This window comes from Misgurnus anguillicaudatus, unplaced genomic scaffold (genome assembly GCF_027580225.2).
Source record: "Misgurnus anguillicaudatus unplaced genomic scaffold, ASM2758022v2 HiC_scaffold_29, whole genome shotgun sequence".
NCBI classification, from domain to species: Eukaryota; Metazoa; Chordata; class Actinopteri; order Cypriniformes; family Cobitidae; genus Misgurnus; species Misgurnus anguillicaudatus.
This window is the reverse complement of record NW_027395279.1, coordinates 6,061,898-6,074,884: the sequence shown is the minus strand read 5'-3', so window position 1 is coordinate 6,074,884 and position 12,987 is coordinate 6,061,898. Positions and strand designations below refer to the sequence as shown.

Sequence of the window (12,987 nt, the reverse complement as noted above, 5' to 3'; positions counted from 1 at the left end):
TTTAGTTGTAAATAAATACACATTGCTACACAGTAAGGAACCACAATCTACTCAATATTTAAAATAATAATATTTATTTAAAATTGTAAATATATTTATTACATTTAAAATGTAATTATGTGTGTAAGGGAGCCAACCAGTTGGAGTAGAAAGAGGAAATGACGTGCTGTACTAAAAAGTTAATGCAGGATCCAAATGGTGTTTTATTTTAAGGTGCAAAAATATTTACAGTGTATGAGAAAACAAAAATAAATAAAAACTGTACAAAAAACGAAAATAAAGAGCAACAATGTGCTATGTTGGCTAAACCGAATGGCCCAAGTTTGCAACACTGCTTAGTTAGTTTCCAAAGAGTTCACAATGAAAAGCATAACTGAATGTATTCTAACAAGCAAGCCTATTTATAGGCTGAAGCCCCACCTACAGGGCAAACCATATTGTCATGGAAAATTAAAAAGTTTGTATCAGTCATATTAAATAATATAACAATCAACATAACAAAATTTAATCTTCTAAACAGTTAGTAAAAAAACTACCATTAACAGAAACAGAGTTAAACACCAAATTAAATGTCAAAAACCAAGTGTTTCTAAATTCTCCCCTTCTGGTCACCCAAAATGATAGCTTCCACAGGAAGTGATGTGGCTGTTTGCTTTAAAAAACAGTTTTACCCAGACTATGGCTGAATCCGAAATCGCATACTTACTGTGTAGGTACTGAATTTCACTGGGTACCTACATAACGTGCACTAAGACAGTACCTACGTTCGCCTTAAGTATGGACAGCATTCGCCATGTTGACGTTATCATGTGACATAAGACGTAGTAGACTTGTTCGAGTTCATGCGGAACCACAAGAATCGACAGGAGATTGACATCACAATACCGCGAGAGCAACACGAAATCAGACTTCTCCGTATGATTTCTGGAATCGCTCTCACGGTACTTTGATGTCATCCACCTGTTGGTTCTTACCCGAACAAACCTAATAAAATACATGAAAACGTATGCGTGTGTATGAGGGACAGGTGCACTCACTACCTGATTGCATCAGTAACTTCACAACTCTACTAGGGTCTCTGTCAGTGTTACAGATATATATATTACATAATTTTGTAGTGGACAAAAATAAGTAAAACAAGCAGATTGTAATTTAATATCTATTGTCAGATGACAGCTGTGCTTCAATACAAACTAGACAATACAGGCAATGTGATTATATACATTTTTATTGTATTTACTTAAAACAACAGGAAACATGAATAAAAAATGAATTAATAAAACAATCACAATAAATGAAAACGTATAGAAGTGAATCCCATATCAAACAAAACTATTCAAATGTAATTTTTCTAACAAACCATCACATATTTACTGTCATCTCAACACAGCTGTGATAATTCTACGGCTTTATTTTCATGAATCAGCTGAGAACTTTGTGGTATATCCTGGCCGGTCTGTGCGTGAAGTCAGGGAGGAACAGCCCTGTGTAACGTATCGAAATCACCCGATTGGCTGGTCTCCGGTCGATTGCTTTGCTTTCCCGTGGCATCATGAGAAAGCTGGGATAGAAGTGTCCATCCGATGCACGCTTCAGAATCTGGGCGGACTCAGTAGGGCATCCGGGGATTTCTCGCCTACTGATTTTATGGATACTGAGGATTCGGACGTACTACTCTGTTCACGTGCTGTTTCCCCTACTACATTTTCAGTAAGTAGGCGGTTTCGGACGATACTTAAGTACACGTGCCTCTGAATCTCGCGAGAAATAGTCAAACATCCCGCAAATTCTCGCCTACCCTTTTACGCATACTGAGGTTTCGGACATACTATTCGTTCGCCTACTGCTTTTTGCCTACTATATAGTATGGCAGTATGCGGTTTCGGATTCAGCCTATGGGTTTGGTTGTAAGAAGTGTGGTCCGGGAAGTGTAACTGCAATAAGGTTGGTGAAAAATGATTGTAAAAATAAAGGGAAGTAATACATGAATTATTGTGTGTTCTGTCATTTTGTTATTTTAGAAAAATAGTATCAATAAACTATAAGACTTGAAAACTAGAACAAACACAACAGTAACAAACTTAGACTTAACCAAACAAAAACTCCATAACACTTTCCTGATGTGTACACATGTTAAGTTGCCGGCAATGCGCAGTACAAGTGATATGGTGGTATGTTTTTAAGTCCAGTTTAAACAGTCAACAGGTTAACCTGTGACAATATGCCTCCAATTTTATGCACAGATATGTAAGAGAATGACAGCATTTTTCACAATGTACTGTTTTTAAAATTAAGTCAGAGAGATGTTGGTTTTGCCGGTTGTTAATGAGTAACAGCTGTGAGTGATTACAACGCGCTTGAGCAGCCACGTGACAGAAATAAGTGAACATTGTCCCAATGTGAAGTGAGCTAGGGTGCTTACCAGTGCCCAAACCTGTGTACACGATATACTGATTCACGACCTCGGGAGCTAGGGAACGAATTGAGACACACAGTATGTCAGTGTGATGATTGACATGTCAGTAACCGTCCACAGGGCTCAGAATTAACTTTTTTATTTGGTAGCACTGGTGCTCCCAACTTTAAAGAGTTAGGAGCACCATCAAAAATGTAGGCGCATCCATCCAAAAATTAAAAAGCACCGCAACTACAATGTAAATGTTAACTTTTTCACCGCCAGCGTTTTTAAAAAAAGTTGCCAACCAGCGCCAACGTTTTTCATGATTTTCACCAAAGTTTAATGCCTTCCAGAAAATGTTCTTCTTTAAATATATAAACATACAATATACCAAATGAAAGAACAGACCCTCTGCTTTCAAAAAAAAAAACCTGTTTCATCCTACCTTGAGTGGTTCTTTTGTAATCAGCTTTTGAATATGGGTAGGTTTCTGCAAAAACACCACATTTTGAGCAAAAAGCAGAGATAATTCAATTTTTGTGACGGACTTTTCATAGAGATCCCATTCAGAGCGATCTTTATAACAGACACGGACATGCAGCTGCTTGCCATAGGGCATTACTTCCGGGATTAAAAAGTTGCGGAAGGGCGCCACCTGGTGGATAATAGCGATATTGCGGAAAGACGGAAAATCTCGTCATTGACACGTGTGCTAATTTGCTGCATAAATTCCTAAATTAATACCCAAATGCTGTTGAAATAGTATAGCAGCAATAATAATTTAACAAATACAGGTAACATGATTAAGATTACAATAAAAAATCTTGCAAACACGTAAAACACTGATTAATTGTGCACTGTAAAACATTTCAAGTTGGTTAAACTTAGAAACGAAAGTTCACCTGCTGCCTTACAAATCGAAGTAGAATGAACTTGAAGATATGCTTTGTTTCAACTCACAGAGATATGTTTTACATGGGGTTAAACTAATAATCATTTATTGTTTCAACTTCATCCTCATAGTTAAAACAACTAGCTAAGTTACATCATCAGTTCAATAAAACTCACTTTATCACTTTATCTCAACTCAAAGAGTTATGTTTTACACAGGGTTAGATTAATAATCATTTTTTGTTTCAACTTCATACTTGTAGTTAAAACAACTTGCTAGGTTTCATTATCAGTTCAATTCATAATCTTGACTAATAATACTCACACTGAAATAAACTTGCAAAATATTAGCTCAAAAACTATTTATTTGCACAAGAACAATTTGTAACATTGGCTTGGAAAAGCATTTTTGGTAAAAATGAATTTTACAAATGTTTATTAAAAACAAATTTCATTGAAATATTATATGGGTTTCTTTAAAGCGTAACTAAACCCCTGGTCAGAGCCTGACTCCTCCCACTGGCAATATTTGAAAAATGCAAGAAAAGTGGGCAGATCCCAACAGAGATAGAGGGGACGAACTAAGTATGTGGTGAGATCGTAACAAAAAATCTTTCAGCAGTAATTCCTACATGAAATGAAACTTTGGAGTCTTGGCTTTAAATGTGTATACTTTTTACTTTTCGATTGTATTGTAACAGGAAGTAATTAACCATCAAAGACACTCTGACACAATGTGACAACCAACCCCATCACGGGGTTGGTTGTCACAGGGTATGGGGTTGGTTGTCCCTATAGAGGTTCTATAGGATTTCAATGATAAATTGGGATCTGAAAAGATTATGGGCCCTATCTTGCACCCAGCGCAATTGACTTTGTCAGTGACGCATGTATCATTTCGTATTTTGCACTGGCGCACAGCGGGTTTTTCCCTCCACAGACGCACGTCGGCAAACTAGGGAATGACCTTGCGCTCCCTGGGCGGTTCAGCGCAAAAAAGGAGGCGTGCTCCGGGGCAAACCATCTCTTATGCTATTTTGCAGTTTCAAAAATCAATTGCGCTACTAACCAAAAAAACTAGTCTAAAGTCAGTGGCGCGTTGCGCGTGGTTCATTATGCTATTTTAAGGGCGCATGCTTGACCATAATGTATAGCGTGCAGAACGCGCATTGCTTATCTTATCTACACAGATGCAACAGTTATCTTTGCAAATCATAAATTGTTACAATAAAAAATATTAATACATGAGATAAGGGAAATCATTGTGGTGAGCATTGTGGTGATAGTTTTTATTTATTTTGTGTGGCAGCGTTAAACAATTATCATGCAAATAACGATTAAAATATTTTCATAAGTTTGTTGTGTGGCTGTATTACGTTTATTTTATCTAAATAATAATTAAAATGTTTTCATAAGAAACCTTCATGTATGTGAACTTGATTTGTAAGTGTACTTTGGGGTTGGACCTTGCTTGCGTTTCTTGTGTCCGATTTCAAAGCCCCCAAACCCTTTCAGCGGTGAGGGTGGACGCAGCGATGTCCTCCTGTGTGCCCGGCGTGCCCGATTTATGCTGGCAAGCTTGGGATCCCCCCGTCTCCTGACATCATTGTAATGCTTGGCGCAGCTGATGAGACAATTGCGGCTATTTCCTCTCACGCCTGTTTAACCGACGCTGATTTGGGCGGGTTGCTCCCATCCCCATACAAAACAACTTCTCTGTCTTTGACTGCTCTTACAAGAACGTCGGTCTCCTCGGCTGTGAACCGCTCCTGGCGTGCGCCTGTCAAATCCGTCATAATAATAGCAACCCGCCATGGAACTTGCGCCCTTGCATTTAAAGGGAATGTTGGATAGCGTTCTGATTGGTTTATTTGACGTTACGCCCAAACCACACCTATGAATAATGAACCTACTTCAGACCAACCCCTTATTGATTTGCGCCCGGCGCAAGACTTATTTCTCCCGCCGGGAAAATAGCAACAGCTCCCAAGATCCGCCCACAAAGTCACTTGCGCTTTGCACTTCGGACTTGCGTTTCAGATCGTTAAAATAGGGCCCAATGTGTAACTTTTTAGTTTTTTAAGATAGAAACTGCAAATAAGTTTTAATATGAATCCACCCCTATGATAGTTGTTATTAATGCCCCTTATGTTTAAACAATGGGATTAAAGTGGGTGATCAGTTATTTGAATAGGCTTTATGCCCAGCTGCACTATGAACTTCAGCCAGCTCATTGTTTCCTGTCTGCCATTATTGGACAAACTGATTAAGGCTATATCCACACGAAGCCGCTGCATTCCCTATCCGATCATTTTTTTTCCTTGCTCTAAAAAAATAATCCGTAAAGACGAAACCACCGAAACCGACTGAAAGCGGTGTAGTATATATGCCGGACCAGTATGGGGCGCTGTAATTCTGCCACAGATATACACTATACACGGAGAAGAAGACTTTGAGCATGCGCATAACCAACGTATGGTGTTGTCCATTATCGCCTGTTGCTCACCACAATTGCATAGAAGCAATAGATTTTGCTGTAATAAAGCTAGTAGGCTTTAGTAGCTTCTGTAGCACGAACACAATCACGTAGTCAGCCGTTATTGTTGTTGCTGTTACGTGTGACGCTTCCGACACGTGATGTGATGACGTTTTCGCTTCACAAAATATACGGATTGGCTGTACAGACGAAACCGCAAGGGTGTCGGTTTCAGATTTATCCACTTTAGGACCCGGTTTCAAAAAATAGCGGTTTCACTCTCTGAAATCGCCGGATCCGTGTGGATGAAACGCCAATACGATAACAAATTTATGCGTATACAGTGATTCGCGTCTCCGTGTGGACAGCCCCTAATCCAGGTGTGTCTGATTATTGTTGTTGTGACTACTGAGGTCAGGCACACTTGGATTAATTAGTTTGTACAATTATGGAAGACAGGAAACAAGAAGCTTGCTGAAGTTCAGGAAGTAGTGCAGCTGGGCATAAAGCCTATTGTCTACTGTGTTGAGAAATAAAAAGAAATAATTTTTTTGTGTTAAAACCTCTTTATTTAATGCTTTATTTATTTATAACAGCAAACAAAAACAAACAAATAGTCTTAAAAGGTCTACATGTCCAATATTCTTATGTGACAACCAACCCCGCAAGCTATGTGACAACCATCCCCAACTGACTTCTTGACAAACATGCTAAGCTAGCTGCTACACGGCTTTAACTTGATAGCTAAAATATGACTCAAAATAAAGCTAATACTTTTAGCTTTTTAATGAGTGTTTTGTTTTTGAATGACTAATATCCTACAAGATCTCAACACAAAAACAACACCAACATGAAAATTTACTCTGACCCATAAAAATAAAAAAATGTCCCCTAACCTCAATGTTTTGTGTCTGCTCAGCAAAATTTCAAGTGCAAATGAGTAAGCTATTAAAGGCTAACAAATTGATATCAAAATTGTACCACAGCGCCATGTAGTGTGTCTGGAATAAGCAGTGTGACAACCAACCCGTGAGACAACCAGCCCTGGTCTCCCCTACTGATAAAAACTCAAATATGATAAAAATAGTTTTGCACTGTTCATTTTTAGGTTATTATTATTATTATTTTAAAAGCCACGTATTTTAGAGTTAGTTTTTTTAAAGAACAATTAATGCAATATAACTATCCCCAAACCTTTTTTGTTAATACCCAGTCGCTAAGAAAGTCTTTTACAAAATAAACCGATGGACCTTGGAAACAGTCAACATTTCACATCAGCTTGTTTGTCTAGTATTTAACACCATTGGAAATGACCATTACTGTTCCATCCCTGGCATAGGCATCATTTGCAGCGCTCAACTGAAGTTCAACATCATGAGAGAAATCAGGAATAACAAAAGGATCAGGCCATTCCACTGATGAGGCACTAGTAGTAATTGTAATGCAAAGTCAGAAACCGAACCAGAAGTTGTCAACAAAACTTTCAGTGTCACTCGATCTGATGGTAGATCTTTAATATCGGTGAAATTGCAGTGCTCATTTCCAAAGTCTGGATCTTCAAAGTGTAGAAGAAAGTTTCCTTGCAAGCCCAGAATGATGCACCATGTCACACATAGCTCCTTGACTGACTCAGGAACACTCTCTAGGGTGACACACCTTATTTCTTGAGATGACACAATAACTCTGAGAGGTATCTTAATGCACCAACTGCTGTAGAAGTGTGAAAAAAAACTAAAGTTAGATAAAGCAGCCTAGGCTTAGCTTATGAAATTGTACTACGAGTGAAGAACTGCTAAGTTTAAAGAATAAGCACCAAGTTGATAGCATTTGGCAACATTGTTTTTACATACCTTATGTTAACTTGAATGTCATCAAAGTGATGAGCAGCTCTTCTTCTATGCAGCCACCAGTGTTGGGAAAGTTACTTCCAAAGTGTAATACATTATATATTACAAATTACTGTCATTTAAAAGTAATTAGTTACATTACAATATTACTGTCTCTGAACTGTAATGAGTTACACTACTTTTGCGTTACTTTTGAGTTACTTTCATCAAAATAACAGAAGTATGACTAGGCATTATAAAATTTTAAAATGTAGTTTGTTGCTGCTTATAAATCTAGTTATGTGTTGGCCCTCGAGCTTTGAATAGGCACTGAAGACTTATGGCAAAATACAGTAACAATCACTGTCAGAATCATAAACATAGACAAATGATCTGGTAAAAGTCTGGTAAATTATGGTACACATACCAAACACAATAGAGCCCACTATAATGCAACCTATAGCCTAATAACATGGCAAGAGACGCAACCTCTTTTCATTTCTATTCTTAAGTGATCACTTTTAATTCAGATTCACAGCACAAACCTGGCATGCACTGGATTGACACAACTTATCAAAAATTGCTATTGGAGGATCAGGCCTCAAGGTATACAGCTCATTTCAGTACAATATAAGGATTACATGTAGACTAACATATAAAACACAGACAAACAGAGGAACACTGCTTTTTGCCAAACAATGAATATAGGCTCCCATACAAAGGCTGGTAAAAACTTTAAACTGTGATGTTTAAATGTACTAAATTATATTTAGATAACCATGTTTAAGTCTTCACTAATGTTATGTTGTAGTTTAAGTTGCTGTTTGTAATAAAACTGTAGATAGCATAGGAATAGCCTAGCAATCTATTATGTATATGGACTGTAATCATAGCAAAGCTTACCTTGTCATTGCTGGTGTGATATGGATTTTACTGGCAAGATTTGTAAAAGTATATTTACTTCTGAGGTTCAAGCAGCACAGGAGACCGATAGAAACGTTCTTTTGCTTTTACTTAGTGCTCTTATTCGCAAAATTATGCGTGTGCGCGCTACTGGACCTGATTGCGACCACTTTAGTCAATGCTTATAAAGGACTTCCCAGATTCGGCTCTTTAAGAAACATGTCTATTTGACGCGCACCGCGTCCAAATCGCATTTCAAATACAACATTAAAGTAAAAATGAACATGTTGCATACAGCACGTGGAAACAGACATACGCTGCGTCCCAAACCGCCTTCTTCCATACTATATAGTAGGCAAAGAGTACGAGAAGTAGTGCTTTTCGCCCACTATATAGTATGGAAGTAGGCTGTTTGGGACGCAGACACGCAGTCGCAGCTTTTTCATGTGTGGATGCTGGTCGCGCGCATTGGTCAAAAATAAAAATAACACGGTCTAATTTTGAAATGCATTGTTGTAACGCGCTCGTTACTAAGACTGTAACGAGTAAAATATTACCAAAATTTTATTAGTAATGCGTTACATTACTGCGTTACAGCAAAAACTAATATATTACTGTAATATATTATATTTTGTAATGCGTTACTCCCAACACTGGCAGCCACACAGATGCAGAGTGACAAAGCGAGACAAGGTAGTAAAAGCGGACTAGAAAAAAACATGAAATTGTATGAGTGAAGAACTGCACAGTTAACAGTAAATGTATTAAGTTGATAGTATTAGGCCAACATTGTTTTTACAATACCTTATGTTAACTTGAACGTCGTCAAAGTGATGGGCAGCTCTTCTTCAATAGCAAGCGGACTAGAAAAAAAAAACATGAAATTGTATGAGTGAAGAACTGCACAGTTTACAGTAAATGTATTAAGTTGATAGTATTAGGCAACATTGCTTTTACAATACCTTATGTTAACTTGAACGTCGTCAAAGTGATGGGCGGCCACAAAGATGCAGAGTAACAAAACAAGACAAAGTAATAAAAGCAGATTAGGAAAAAAAAAACCTGAAATTGTATCAGTAAAGAACTGCACAGTTTACAGTAAATGTATTAAGTTGATAGTATTAGGCAACATTGCTTTTACAATACCTTATGTTAACTTGAATGTCGTCAAAGTGATGGGCAGCTCTTCTTCAATAGCAAGCGGACTAGAAAAAAAAACATGAAATTGTATGAGTGAAGAACTGCACAGTTTACAGTAAATGTATTAAGTTGATAGTATTAGGCAACATTGCTTTTACAATACCTTATGTTAACTTGAACGTCCTCAAAGTGATAGGCGGCCACAAAGATGCAGAGTAACAAAACAAGACAAAGTAATAAAAGCAGATTAGCAAAAAAAAAAAAACATGAAATTGTATGAGTAAAAAACTGCACAGTTTACAGTAAATGTATTAACTTGATAGTATTAGGTAACATTGCGTTTACAATACCTTATGTTAACTTGAATGTCCATAAAGTGATGGACAGCTCTTCTTCAATAGCGTATCCACAAAGATGCAGAGTGACAAAACGAGACTGTAAGAAGTAAAAGCAGAGTTTTGTGGTTAAATTGTTTAAAAATCACTTGAGTGTTAACATTTGCAAGACTTTAATACATATATTATATTATATATTATATATTAATCCGCGAATCGCATGGGAGCCGAACCGTGGGTGATCTATTTTTTCACAGTCTATGGTCGTCTGCGATCTGGTAACTTACACCACTGTAATCGCTATGATCAAAATACTTAGTACTCTTGTACAAAATACAAAAAATACGACATACAGATTATAAAATAGTAAAAATCATGCAAATACCTGTTATTTATGACAAGATAGGGAGGCAGTTTTTAATCATATGGTGTCCTGTATGTTCAGCAAACGTGTGCGTCCTACTTGTAAATCCAGAAACACCGATAGCACGAACAGCATTTAAAGCCACTGATTAGATCGCAATAATCAAAGAAATAAAGATTAACTATACGCAACACAGCTGTTACCATCAACAACATGTAAAGGCGATTCTCTGGCGAGAGGCTGCAAACCTATGCGCGTGCGCAGTAGCCTGAAATGGCTGCCCTGCGAGACTTAAACACATAATTCTGTGGAAACGAACAGAAATTGTGTCCACTTGTTAAGTGACTGAGAGAAATAAATATATTTAAAGGTTTTTATGGCCTTTATGTCAGACGAACAGATCCTCGAACACTTATTAGACACTATTTGCGTTCATTTCAACGCATATTCCCCTCGTGCCCTTAATCGCACGAGGATAAAAATCCCTCAAGCACCACAATAATACAACATTAACTTAAACGCTTAACTTTAGTCATATTAAAAACATACCATGTAAACATATATTGAAAGTAAACGAAGACTCAGCCCGTGATTAATTCACATTGACAGTGAACAAACAAATCTGTTAAGCTAACTGTTAAATGTTAAACTGTAAGCTATATTTATAATCGAAATAATCGATATAACGTTACGCACAACCAATTGAAATATCCAAAATTATCCCCATGGTGTATTAAACTCTTTTAACATATGCTTCGATGTGAAAGCAGATAAATATCCTGACGACGACGCATTCGCAAAGCAGGCTCGATGTCTGCATATTTTCTTTACTTTCAACTCATTATTTTTTCTAAAAATGTATAAAGGGCATCTTTATTACATCAAGACAAAAAAATCATACATACCTCCTTTGCAGCCTTGCAAAATTTATTATTGGTCATTTCAGATGAGCGCTGTGTCTGAGGTAAAGTTAACTGAAATTTTCCCGGTCTTTTCTGGACACGACCCCTCCCTCTCTTTGTGATTCATAACTTACAGAAGTTAGTTAAATGAACATTCACATCACAGAGACAACTTACAAGTAGTTAAGACAATATGTAACTTTAAGTTTAAAGCCCCACTGTGTAGGATCTACTCCCATCTAGCGGTAAAAATCTATATGACAACCAAATGATTATTACGCTCTAGCCCCCACCATTCGGAACGCGTTTTAACTAGTACGGTGGCCCTGTCATGTCAAGGTTAACATGGCTTCCAGTAGCTAAAGCTAAAGCAATGAAAAAAATGAACAATTTGCAATCGTGTGATCCGTCAAAGCACACAGATTTATGTTAAACATGTAAAAAGTCTGATTGTCATGATATGTCCGCTTAAAATCACATACAAAAAACAACCATAAACGTAGCTTAGGCACTCCTTTTTCATCCACGCGAGGAAAAATATCACAGGGGCTGTTACACTTGGTATTTAGATGTGTTTTCGTCGATCAGATCACAAGTGGATGAGAGAGACACATTACGTTTACACTTGGTGTTTAAATCCGTCTCTTTTTGTCCATTTTCGACCGCTTCTTTCCAGATTACTGAGGAGATGGTCTGTGGACAAGACCCTCTCCTGTCATTTAATCATGAGCTGGAGTAATCACAGGTTTAAATGGACGCAAAACTAATATGTCAGAGTCCAATGCTTATGTTTTAAGTAAACGTTACATGTCCGTGTATATGTAAGAGCTTTCTCTGATATTGGTGAAATAAGATTGCACAACTTTCACACGCTTGTAAAATGAAACGAACGACGCGCAGATCAGCGGCGTTTTATCAATGAAAGGCTAAAAATAGCCCTGTCACCGTGTGTTTGTGCTAGAGGTCAGAAAATATGAAAAACATTTATCTCAGTACCTCAGATTACATAAATGGGCGGAGAGACGGCGTGTGGCGGTTCGAGCACACAAAACCACATGCGTGTTTACACTAACTGCATAACCATGCTATAGTTAGCCAAGGAACTATAAAACTTCAAGTTTACAACATAGACTGTATAGATGTAAACGAATATGCTGAATTACCTGTGGTGAAGATATAAAGTAACTTAGCAACTTCAGTGTCCATTGAGCCCCATCTTGGAAAACTAACTCCAATATTGACTTTGGTCTTGATGTTTTTCCTGTCGCGTTGTTGTTTAAAATCCCCGTTTCGCTTCCTTGGCGACTTGTTTTAATGTCCTCGAGAATATGTCTTCAACAGGCTTTCAAATCAAAGCATTAGATCGCAGGTAACACGGCGTGCGGCCGAAGGATTCCAGGGGTGCAAACTTGTCACCTTTCGGCGAAATTCGCCGTTTTTTGATACAAAATAGGTCATTCTTGTGATTCGTCTAGATCCGATGAGTTTTTAAAAATGAGGGGTGAGGGGGGTCTGCGACATGGTAGCAGTAAATGAAATTATGAAAATCATGTCCAGCTATTGTGGTAACGATGTCAAATTACTAGCCAGTTTGGTGGGTTATGTTTTACAATTTATAGCCACCTCATTTGCTGCCGAAGTTTAAGCAGTCTGCAGATTGAGTGCACATACTTAACTCGTAGTATTTTCTCATTTGAGGTTACGCGCCCACGTCACGTTGCTGTGCGCGTGGTCATAAAGCTTAACATTTGT

At 37.7% G+C, this 12,987-nt stretch overlaps 1 protein-coding gene and 1 long non-coding RNA gene across 2 annotated transcripts in view; one reads left to right on the top strand and one right to left on the bottom strand.

Moving 5' to 3' along the window:
• LOC141362754 (butyrophilin-like protein 2) overlaps nt 1-12,987 on the top strand; it is a 66,959-nt gene that overhangs the window by 40,398 nt on the left and 13,574 nt on the right. The gene's annotated exons all lie outside the window — the stretch shown is intronic.
• LOC141362828 (uncharacterized) lies at nt 7,263-7,672 on the bottom strand. Its single transcript, XR_012368411.1, has 2 exons — nt 7,616-7,672; nt 7,263-7,475 (listed from the first exon to the last, which is right to left on the bottom strand). It is a non-coding gene; the product is annotated as an uncharacterized lncRNA (long non-coding RNA).